The sequence below is a fragment of the Zingiber officinale genome, chromosome 8A (genome assembly GCF_018446385.1).
Source record: "Zingiber officinale cultivar Zhangliang chromosome 8A, Zo_v1.1, whole genome shotgun sequence".
NCBI classification, from domain to species: domain Eukaryota; kingdom Viridiplantae; phylum Streptophyta; class Magnoliopsida; order Zingiberales; family Zingiberaceae; genus Zingiber; species Zingiber officinale.
Window position 1 is genome coordinate 131222491 of NC_056000.1, and position 12276 is coordinate 131234766.

At 33.3% G+C, this 12276-nt stretch overlaps 1 long non-coding RNA gene across 4 annotated transcripts; it reads right to left on the reverse strand.

The window, feature by feature from the left end:
* Positions 1 to 2196: 2196 nt before the first annotated feature.
* Positions 2197 to 9750, reverse strand: LOC122010268. 4 transcript variants are annotated; one of them, XR_006119832.1, is made up of 7 exons: positions 9499 to 9750; positions 9035 to 9415; positions 8216 to 8305; positions 8089 to 8131; positions 7186 to 7235; positions 2288 to 2339; positions 2197 to 2211 (listed from the first exon to the last, which is right to left on the reverse strand). It is a non-coding gene; the product is annotated as an uncharacterized LOC122010268 (long non-coding RNA). The 4 variants fall into 4 exon arrangements; XR_006119831.1 differs by lacking the exon at positions 2197 to 2211 and having other exon boundaries at positions 2213 to 2339; XR_006119830.1 differs by lacking the exons at positions 2197 to 2211; positions 2288 to 2339 and adding an exon at positions 4265 to 4535.
* Between the last annotated feature and the right edge of the window lie 2526 nt (positions 9751 to 12276).

Genomic DNA, 12276 nt, shown 5'->3' on the forward strand with positions numbered 1-12276 from the left:
CACTAGACTTGACCCAATTCAAAATTATAGGTTCGACAGGTCAATCCTTAATCTTAAATATTTAAGATAGTTACATTTATCGTTCATCATGATTTGACGTGGTTCAATATTATTATATTAAAAAATTATAAATTCATAAAATTATTTACATGTTGTTGCACCATTTATTATTAAGAATAATTATATAGTAAAATAAAATTATTAATTAGTTTTAAATAATTAATTAACACATGAAATTATTTATCAACAAATGATTATAAATTAACTAACAAAATCTCTTTTACTCTCCTTTTAATTATTAAAAATAATAATATAATAAAATAAAACTATTATTAACTATTAAATAATTAATCTAAACATAGAAACATTAATAGTTGTAGTCTAGTTGGTTAATATACTTGGTGAAGCATTTGAGTCCTCGGGATTATGGTGTCGTGGTAAGATATCTAAGTTATCACCTAGGCACTCGCAGTTCGAACTCTAGTTATAGCTTATTTATAGGAATTTTTCCTCCAAATAGGGGGTACAACCAAAGGATGTTGGACTTCTGGGTTGGTCACCGCGTGCGCTTCCTGATTTACCCTGGTGGCCGGTGAAAAACTTCCGTGGTGCCTGATCGGTCACTCCAGAGATAGTCAATGAGGCTAATTAAGATTATATATATATTTTTGGTGAAGCATTTATGAGACCCGAATTTGAGTCCTAGCACTCACTAATTTCTTTTTAACATATATATATATCCGTAACTCGAGTCAACGGGTAACCGGTTTGTTAATTAACCTGATTACGGGCTCGGGTCAAGTCTAACTGGCAGGGCACCTTCTTAGTTTCTCAAACATCTAATTAAGGATTGAGTCATAGCTTCACTGAATTAACAGATAAATTTCCCTTAACGAGCGATTAACCTAAGAATGTTGGCCTAATAGGTCACCTGTTGAGAGCGCTTTCAAATTTACCCTTTTGGATGATAGAAAACTTTTGTGAGATTGTGCCAGTCATTTTAGGATTAGTCGTAAAATGGATATTTGATGTCAACTAAAAAAAAATAATGGATAGATAATCCTCACCCCAAGTGCTCCTCACCATTTGCTCCATAGCGAGATGAAGGAAATAAATTATGGTGATCGAACGACCTCGCTAGGTCAATGCACTAAGTTGAGTGTCAGCTTCGACGAATTAATAGATGAATTTTTCTTAATGGATGATTAGGAATGGAACAAAATACTAAAATTTTGATATCATACATACTATACAGAAATACACTCTAAAAATCATGGTAATTTGGAATAAATTTTGTGACAAATTTTTTCAAAAAAATTGTTGCAAAAAATTCTATGACGAATTATGTGACGAAAATTTTTCGTTACAAATAAGTCGTCATCAAATTCTGCAATGAAAATATGTAAATTCATTGCCAAATTTGCAATGAATTTTATTCTTAGGGCTAAATTCGTTCTAATTTTGTAATGAAAACAAAATTCGTCACAAAATTACCAAATGCGAATCTACGATAAAATTCTAATTTCATCCCAAATTTGATGACTAATCTAATTTTTGTCATAGATTTGGCAATGAAAATGGATTCATCGCCAAATGTGGAACGAATGGCAAATCCCCATTGCGCCTCAGATTTGGAGATGAATAATATTTTCGTCGCATATTTACAATGAATATGGATTTGTTGCCAGGCTGCTAATTCGCCAAATCTGCGATGAAACCTGTTTTCGTCAGAGATTTAGCAACAAATCCACAGATACGTCGCAGAATTTGCGACGAATACTTGGATTCGTTTCATAATTTGCGACGAAAATAAGTTTCATCGTTGAATATACGATATATAATAATTTATGATAATTTGATAACAAAATAGTTTCTTCGCCAAATTCATCCCAAAATACTAATATTTTAGCTAGAACCTATTTAACATATACATCCAACACATTCTATTTAACAACATATCCTATTTAACATATACATCACATATTATACACATCCTATTAATATTCCAAATCATATCATCTACGATCATACAAGTAAAAAATTGTCAAAATAAAACCATAAAGTCAAAAGAAACATATCAAATCCATACATATCTAACATTCTTAAAAAAGTTAAACAAGTCAATTAAAATAAAAATATCTCATACACATACATCACCAAATCATCTTTCTTCTTCCTTTACAAACACTTTCTTTTCCTTCCATTATTCTTCTTTTCCGCATAAAAAAATAAAAAGTATTATTTATAATAAAAAATCCTATAAATTAACACAAAACTTAATACTTACTTCCTTCAATATAGATTTTCAATTTGTACCAGCTTACTTTGCCTCTCCAACCCTATTCAAAACAAATTAACAGTATTAATAAAAATACACAAATGAAAGATTCATAATCAAATAATTAATATTTAAAAATACTTATTATGAGACAAATATTATCCATATATAATAAAGTCATAAAGAATCAACGCCACCATCATCATTGTCGTCGCCACCATCATCACTAGAACTGAGAGGAGTCTGACTTGGAGTGGAGCTTAACTATATATATTGCATTATTAAGTCCTATTGTCGGGGCAAATTGCAAATTTCATGATCCTTCTAAAATATTTGTTGATCTCTTTGCAACATTTCTTGATCTCTTTGCAATATTATCCGCTTCAAATGACTAACCTCTTCAGTTATGCTATTTATTTTGGCCTTTACTGTTGGTGGGGTGAAAGAAGATGTATTAAAAATTTTATGGGTTCAGTTCAAGGAACTTGTTCCCAATATTCTTCCCCCTTCCGGTCCCCTACTCGGCTTTAGCCATAAATTCATATTATTGCTAACAGAGGGCTTAGATCTGGATCCATCACTAACTTGTGAATTTCTCAGTTCTAGCTCTATCTTATCATTTTATCCAATATTATCATTAAATAATTATAATAAAATTACAATAACAATAATAGAATCTAAGTTAAAAATTAAGATCAAATAAAGTTTAATCTTGATCTTTATTGCTTTAGCTCTATCTCCACTCTAAGTCTTGTCATTTTTTTTTTCCAAATGTGTGGATGAAAGTATTTATAAATACATGCTCCTTTCCCATTTCCTTAGTCTAAAAAAAAAATACTATTAGAAATAATAAAATAATTTGAAATAGATTAAAAAATTAGTAAGAGAGTTAAAAGAAATTTACCAATGTTGGTGTATGCTTATTGATATTAATAGAGCCTCCCACATATGTCACAAATGAATCTGCAGAATTATAAGTTTGATTTATTTTATTCTGTTGACTCCTTTGTTTGCTCTCTTCAATTGTGCAAGTTGAGGAGATCCTGACTCAGTGTTTATCCATGATGTAGGGTGGCTTTTTCCTTCTAGTCTTAGCATGATTCAATACATGTCAGATGTAATTGCCATATTTTTTCTTAAATATTCTTTTTATTTACATCTCTTCACTCAACTCCCAATTGAATGCCTACTGAAATGGAAAAAATAATTGTTTATATATTCATTTTAATTTCATATATAAACTGAAGGGGATATACCTTAAACTCGTTCCATCAAAGCTCTTTTGTGGGTGTTGGAGTGCTTGAATATATCAGGGAAGTACCTCCCTAATGATTTTTCATGATTCAATTAATATTGTGAATAATCTATACAGAATTTTCAAATCTATCATTACACACAAGCAATATTAAATAATTAAGATAGTTAAAAAAATAAAATATTTTATAGTACTTACGAATCTCCCAGAGGGACTATAAACTCTTGAGGATTTATAAACTTAGTAGTTGAGTTTCTGGCTGAATCAGGAACATGTGTGGGTACTGGCAAATGTACTGGTGAAGGTACTATCAACGATGAATGAGAAGATGCATGGGAAGGTAGAGAAGTTTGTCTATGCCTACCACGTCGAGACTGTCAACCAAAATGGTTAGGATAAAGTAAATAAAAATTTAATGCATAATAAAGAAGATGAAATTTTTTTACCATATTTGTTAATAGATAAGAGAGTGTGCAACAAAATACCAAGATGTCACCTATAATGACCTATAGGGAAAAAATAATGCATTAACAGAGAAAATATATAATTTAAAAAATGAGATATTATATAAACAACTAATTGAGCTATGAATTTTGTAAATTTACTGATTAGAACTAAATTTATTCATAAATAAAAATATTATCATTTATGATATTTTATATTAAGATTACAAAACTTACCCATCATCAAACATTAAAGTCATCATTGTCATTGTCATTCTCATCCTCCTCCTCATCATCTTTATCATCATCATCATTCTCATGAATTTCACTTGCATCCAAATTTATTACTCAACTGGGATCTCATAATGTTGGAATAATATATTCCTCATTTTGAAATGTATTTGTAACTTCCTCTTGTTGATATGCAATGTCTTCCCAATGTTCCTCAATTTTTTCCATGCTTATGAAGAAGAGAATACTTGAATCACTTATATTGCTAACACAAATGGTTCATGTCATGCATTGAGAGTATACTTGTTCGTCAAACCGGATGGTACCCCTAGTGACAATATAAGAAAATAACCGATATCAAACCAATAAAAGCCAACTCAAATACCAATGCAATATAAAATTCACCTGAAACAAATTTCAATGTGTGTATGTATGCATGCACATGTGAACATATTAAAGTAACCAAAAACATAATCAACTACATAAACATTCGATATGAAAAGAAAACCAAACTACAAGCAGCGGAATGTAAACCAATAACTTAAATAGGAATCTGAACTCAAGTGAGTCCTCTATCTGCTAACCTGAAAGTCAAAGGAAAAATAAGAGGTAGTGAATATAATAACTCAGTGGATATAAGAAGATAGTGGATGATACTATATATATAAGGAGATCAAAAGATGCAGTCTCAGGTAAAATACTTACTAACCAACGTAAGTATCCCAATATAATCACTTGCTAGTCAAAAGCATAACCAATACATAACACTACATTAACTTGCTCAACCAAGTATAACTAACAAATCGGAAGTACATACAGTACATCCAAACCTGTACGAATAAATACATGACTGACATAGTGTTGATGCAATCGACCTCTAGGGTTTCAATGTTTGACAATATGACCAAGGGTTGTCCCAAATAAGACTTGATGTTTGGGAGAGAGAAGTCTAGTCATGACTAGATGACTAGCAAAGGTAAGTCCCGATGAGTGAAGTCAGACCCTAGTGAGTGAAGCTAGGTGGTGGAAGTCCCGGTGAGTGAAGTCAGGCCCTAGTGAGTGAAGCTAGGTGGTAAAAGTCCCGATGAGTGAAGCCGGACCTAGTGAGTGAAGCTAGGTGGCGGAAGTCCCGGTGAGTGAAACCGAGCCCTAGTGAGTGAAGCTAGGTGGAGGAAGTCCTGGTGAGTGAAGCCAGGCCCTAGTGAGTGAAGCTAGATGGATGAAGTCTTGGTGAGTGAAGCTAGGTAATGGAAGTCCTAGTGAGTGAAGCTAGGCAACCCTAGGTTATACTTGAATTCTGTTAATACTGTGCTAACTCAGTGTTGCAGGGAAGCTCAGTTAGGTCGACAGGTTGACTAAGTAGCTGACACGAAGTTCAGACGGGTCAAAGGGCTGACCGGACGTCTGGCAGGTAAGTTAAGGTAAGTCACTGAAAGGGAATGACTGTAAGGATACGTTTTTGAGAAGGGAACATTAGGCGTCGATCCTACTTAGAGCCATTTCAGATATCTAAGTCGAGATTATGACTAGATTCTGATCTCGAGAAGACGGAATATAATTACTATTATGTTTTATTATAAACTGTGCTAACATTCTATTTTGCAGGATATATAATTTACATTGCCTCGGACTAACGTTTTCTTGCAGGAAGGAGATTGCTGGAAAACAAGGGTCCGGGCGCCCAGAAGGGATCCGGATGCTCGGAGGCAAGTTTTATCCTCAAACGAGCTTCGCCACATGGTGCACCTTGATTAGCTTGGGTACGTCGCATTTAGGGCACCCTAAAGGTATCTAGGCGCCCCCGAACCTCCTATATAAGGAGGGTGAAGGCTAGAGCAAATCAACAACTCACGATCTACGCTTCTGTGCTCCTGCAACGCTTCTCCGACAAAGTGCTATTGTTTCCTCTTTTTCTAATTATTGTCGGTATTATTTCCTTAATAGCATTTGTACTCAAATTTATAATATTTTACGAATTACAAGTGGATTGCCCAACGAAAGCACTCAACGAGTGCAAACTTTGGAATAGGAGTCGACATAGGCTTCGAACCAAGTAAAAGATTGCTTGTGTTAGCGTTGTTGTGTTTTCACTTTTTCCACTACGTACTTTACGATAAATTTTAAATCGTTATTTACCCCCCCCCCCCCCCCTCCCCCCTCCCTAGCAATTCTCGATCCAACACATAGAGGAAGCATATAACAAGCACTGATTGCAGGAGAAGTGCTCTACCATCACTACAAAAAAAAAATGACTTCCTGCAGCATGCAATTATGCTATCTGCAGCGCACATCGCATGTTGCACAACTCCATATTATTAAAAGTCAAAACACATTTGCAGCGCATGGCCGCGAGCTGCGGTAAATTGCATTCGCAGCACGCGACCACGCACTGCGGTAAATTGAACTTGCAGCACACAACTGCGCACTACGATAAATTGCATTCACAGCGCACAACCGCGCACTGTGATTAATTGCATATAAAATAAAAAAAATATCACACATATAATTATCAATATCATACACTTATCACTAAAGGAATAATTGTGTTAAAGACATATAAAAATAAAATAAATAAATATCATATAATTTTTCTTTCTAATAAGAATATTTGTGTTACAGGTTGATAAGATAAACAAATTATGAGCAGCAAGCCTTTACTCTCCTTTTATGCCTCTCTGAAGTAGTGTAAGTAGTTCAAAGTCCACATTGATTTCTGATTGATGTGTTGATTCTTCTAACTCTCTTGCATTGGAATACATAAAATAGTCCCAACATTAATACACCACTCGGTTCTCACAAGCTAATTCATGAGACTAGTCCTACATGAATCAAATGACATAAGTTAGCATTAAATAACCAACCATTGATTCATGTGTATGAAAAGAATCAAACGATAGTTTTCTTATTCTAAAACAAAGGGAGTTGGAAACACATTGATAACATAATAGAAAAAGATTTTGACAAGGAGGGCCACTCACTATCCTTCCGTTCTTTTACAATTAAAGTCTGATCGACTTGATGCCCCCAACTGCAAAGAAAGATAGGCAACTTATTAACATGTGCAAGAAAAACACAACCATAAACAAGAAACAATTACCAAGCATTATAAATATATAGAGAACAAAAGTATAATGCAAGAAAAAAGAACAAAATGCAATGGAAAGAGAATGAGGATTAGCAAATTTCTACACAAGATTTATCAATCCACCTTCTCCATAAGAACTCTCAGATAGTATTCCTGTGAGTTGAAACTAAAACTAAGAATACATGTAGGAAGCATGAAAAAGAGTTGCCTACCTTTCTTAGGAAATTTCTCCTTCTATCTACTTTTGGATGGAAACAGAAATAGGGAGGAGATCCAAGTTGCTCCATTCCTTCTTACTTTTTCTTCTTCAACCCAATAGATAAGGAAATTTAATTGCTTTCCCTCTCTCTCCAATACTTTAACTCCTTCCCACCTAAGTAGGCACACCCTTGACCTCTGCTCACCTCTCAAGTTTCATACTCTTTCTAACTCCTAAGCATAAACAACTTTCTTAATCTCATTTAATCATCAATCATTTTTTCTTAATCACTTCCTTGAATGCTTCTAAAGTTCAGATGTGTTAAAAAGTTAAAACTGTATGCACTTATTCTTTTAATTTGCCCTCTCCTAAATTTACTTACCTCAATTTGTAGTCATGGTAGGAAAGGGAAAGAAAGCAACAACATAGCGTTGCTATTCCATAATACACAAGTATAGAATCACAGAAATTAGAAATATAACAAGACTAAGTAGAAGTATAAAATTTCTTTTACCTACTAAGTAGAAGTAGACTAATTAGAAATACAACAACATAGTGATTATATGAGCAAGTTTTCAGTTATAAAATTCCTTTTACCTTCTAAGTAGAAGTATCCTTTTTTAATTGTTATCATTATCACCTGTTGTAAGATCATTCAAATTATTATTAACTTAAGGACTAGAAGCACAAATAGGTTTAACTAGTACATTTAGGATTATCATACCTCTGCAACATTGAAGATGAACCTTTGTCTGTCAAAAAACAACAAGACTGATGGCAAAGTATCTTGTGTGTCCATGTCAATTCCAAAGATCTACAATAAAAAGCAACACACATGCAACTATTTTCAAAAGAGTTGAGACTTAAAAGTAAAATGGATATACATTAAATTTGTAAAATAATATATCTCAGTAAGGAGCAGACATAGTTCCATACATGACAAAGTATACATTTTTTCTCTCAAGTCAAAGGCATATACAAGCAATATGCAGTAGACCCACTACATAGTGCATATGCAATATGTGGAGGCATATATAATATTTTTTAAAAAATTATATTGATGAAAATGAGAATCATATATACAATGAAGTATATTTCTTTAACACATCTAATTCACACTACCAGATGGAAAATAATATTTTAATCACATGACACAAAACATACAAAATATACCAATCAATATAATCTACAATGATATCATATATATGTAATTTGAATATAATCAGCACCTAAAATGTTTGTCACTTACAAAACAATCGTTTAAGCAAACCCACACAAGTTACAAGCCATCAAATACAGTATCATAGGGTTTAAAGTTAAGATGATTTAATGTAAATTGATTCAAATGGACCAAATAAAAACTTTTAACAATAGAGGTACACTACAATTGCAGCCACTATGCACAATGCATTCCTCTTCAAAATTCAGTTACACAACTGCATAAATGGTTCAAAAGAGGGATTTAACCTATTTGAAGCAATAGTTTGAGACAACCTAGGTGTTCTTGGATAGAAAAAAGATACGAAAAAATTAGGTTTTTTACCTGAACGTAGCAAATTGTGTTAACAGGATTCAATTTCTAGATCTTTAGTTGAAAGTTTTTCTGTTTATCGATCTTGTCCCTCCCCTCCGCATGCCTCTTGTTAAACTCTAACATTTCTTTCTTCTCCTCCATCTCTGGCACTTTCCTCTGGTTTCTCTGTTCACTTAGCATGCTCGTCCACCACCTCTGGTTGAGAACTCCGCCGCTGCCTTAGCCACATCCTCATGTCCTCTGCCTCCTAAAAGGTCTGACCTTGGATGGCGTCACCGGCATCGTAGAATCCACGGATGAGACTCTTCCCATACGAATGATTGGAGAAGCCATCCCTCAAGCCGGAGTTCCCCCTCCATGATACATTATTGTGTTTGGGAATCAGCCTTGCTACAAAAGAAATCAGGGGCAAAGGAACATTTTTTATACCGTCAAAACCTTTTTTTCCGAAGAGGCCATCTATGAGGACTCACATCGCTAGGCATCGAAGAACATAAGGGCCTTGTGGAGTCTGAGGGTATAGCTATCCTGCGGCGACTTTGGGCAATGATGAGCGGAGCAAGGAAGGCGGAGTACGATAGAGATGAAGGCGGAGCACAGAGGCAGAGAGGGAGGCGGAGCGCGGAAGGTTTCGGCAGAGAGGAAGGGTTTCGGCGGAGAGGGAGTAAGGGTTTCGGCGGAGAGGGAGTAAGGCTTGCGGTAGAAAAATTTTGACAAAGAGGGAGTCGTGGGTGGCTTTAGGGATTTGGCTGAAGAATTTGGCTAAGAATTTTAAGATTTAAAAAATAAAAAAAAACTAAAGATGATTAATATTTCATGTTAACAACATCGTAAATAATATTTATTGACAGCGTATATTTTTTACACGCCGTCATTAATATTAGAATAATAATATTAATAGCGCACTCTGCATGCTGTTAATATTAAATTTTAATAGCGCATTCTGCACGCTGTAAAAAAGTTTATTGACAGTGTATTTTTTCTTCACGTCATCATTTATATAAATATTATACTATCTGCAGCGCACATAATTGGGTGTGCTGTAAAAACTATTATTAACAATGCACTCTAACCACGCGCCGTTGATGATGCGCTGCGGAAAGTCATATTTGTTGTAGTGCATGGATGATCCCGTGGGCAGTCATGGTAAATAACTAGTCACTGTTTACGGAAAAATGCTCTACCACGGATGGTCCCATGGGTGGACAGGATGAGGTAGTTATCTAGCTCTTCTATCACTGAATGCGAGAGAATGCTCTATCACGGATGGTCCCATGGGAAGTCAGGGTATGTAAACAATTACTGTCTATGGGAGCACACTTTACCACAGATGGCCCTGTGGACAAATAGAATGTATAAGTGTACTAATAAAAAATGATACGTAAGCAGTAACAGTCACTTCTAAGAGTAAATTTTGTTAGCTATACTATGGTATAGTTTCACTAGCATATAGTCACAAGCCCAAATAGTCAAGTAGGATATTCAACTATTTGCTACGGTCTACATGCGATAGCTCAAGATCACTATCTGATCTAATAAGTAGTTCAAATACATAGACATACATTAAGTAATAAGTCTAAGTGTATCACTATATGGTGTAAGTGTCTGAGCATAAATATGTAACTATACTATGGTAACACTCAAATACTATATGTATGAAAACAAACAAGATTACATAGATATCAAATAAACTAAATATAAGGGCAAACAATAAAGTATCAACTCAAGAAGCAAATAGAATGGAGTCAAGATAAGTCATAACTTTTGTCTAATAAATAAATGATAATAAATAATCATGCACTAAAATCAAATAACTAAAGAGGTTAAAGCAGGAACTATCCATCTCAAATGTAGATTGTTCCAATTATCTTCAAGTCAAAGAGTCTGCCTCGAGCTCAAATCCTATAAGTACATGATGCGAAGGAAGTCTTACTACTAAAGTAATCCTAGGCATAAAGTCAAATCAATTTATTTCTTATTAATTAATTCATATATTAATCCATTAATTCACCTATCAATGGATCCGCATAAAAAAATCTCATATCAAATGATTTGTTAATCAATTTAAATTAATCAATATGAATCAATCTGTTAATCTATCACTGAATCACTAAATCAAACTTAATTAATTATCAATTATTTACGCATTAATTAAGTTAGACTGATGGGTTATTTTCTCAATCAAACTGATTAATCATCTAATTAAATTGATTAAAATCTCAGTCGCGAGGTGAGGCGACAAGAGAGAGAGAGGGTGGGTCGGCGAAACTTTAGGTTAAGGAAAAAGAAAAATAAATTATCTCATAAAATATGAAGAGACCAAATATTTTTTTTTAAAAATTCCTAATAAATCTCTAAAATTCACATATACTCTTTAACATTTCTTTTTTTCTTTATTATTAATTATATTATCCATTTTTTCATTTATAAATTCCATTAGATAAAATTTTAATCATTTTAATCTTTCCTTCCTCTTTTATATATATATATATATATATATATTCTCTGCTGCGGACTGTGCACCGTGGACTAGTGCGCACTATAGTGTCCAAGTGCTGGATTTAATCTAGGTGCTAGGATTCAATTTTTTTTTAAATCAACATTTCCTATTTCGTGAGTATCTAAAATTTTTAATTTTGAACCGTATAACTAAGGGAGAAACCTGAATCCTAAAGGAAAAATATTATTGACTCAAATCCGTTATAACCCAACTCCCAAATTCTAAAATCTTGAACCTTAAATACATATAACATACCTCGTGAATATCTAAAATTTTTAATTTTAAACACTATAACCCAAGAGGGAAGCCTGAACCCTAAAAGGAAAATCTTGCTAACTCAAATCCTTTATAATCCAACTCTTAAATCCTAAAATTTTAAACCCTAAATATATATAATATACCCCAAAAAATAAATTAAAAAAAGCATTCTATCTTGAATCCAGGTGCCTGAGTTCATATATATATATATATATAAAAGTTCATATTTTTTATTCAATTTCTGATGATTTATTTTAACCAAATTATAACATTGATGCACTTTTATGGTCAAACTAACAACACATAAATATAATAACTTACATTACTGGGTTAGGATATTCTACTTTTATAATGTCATCCAATAAATTATAAAAATCATTGTTTGTACCTCTATCATTGGATGATTGAACACAAATCCCACTATTTATTGTAGTATTCCCCATTCCATATTCTTGAGTATGAAAATAATATCCATTTATGAAATATATTAGCC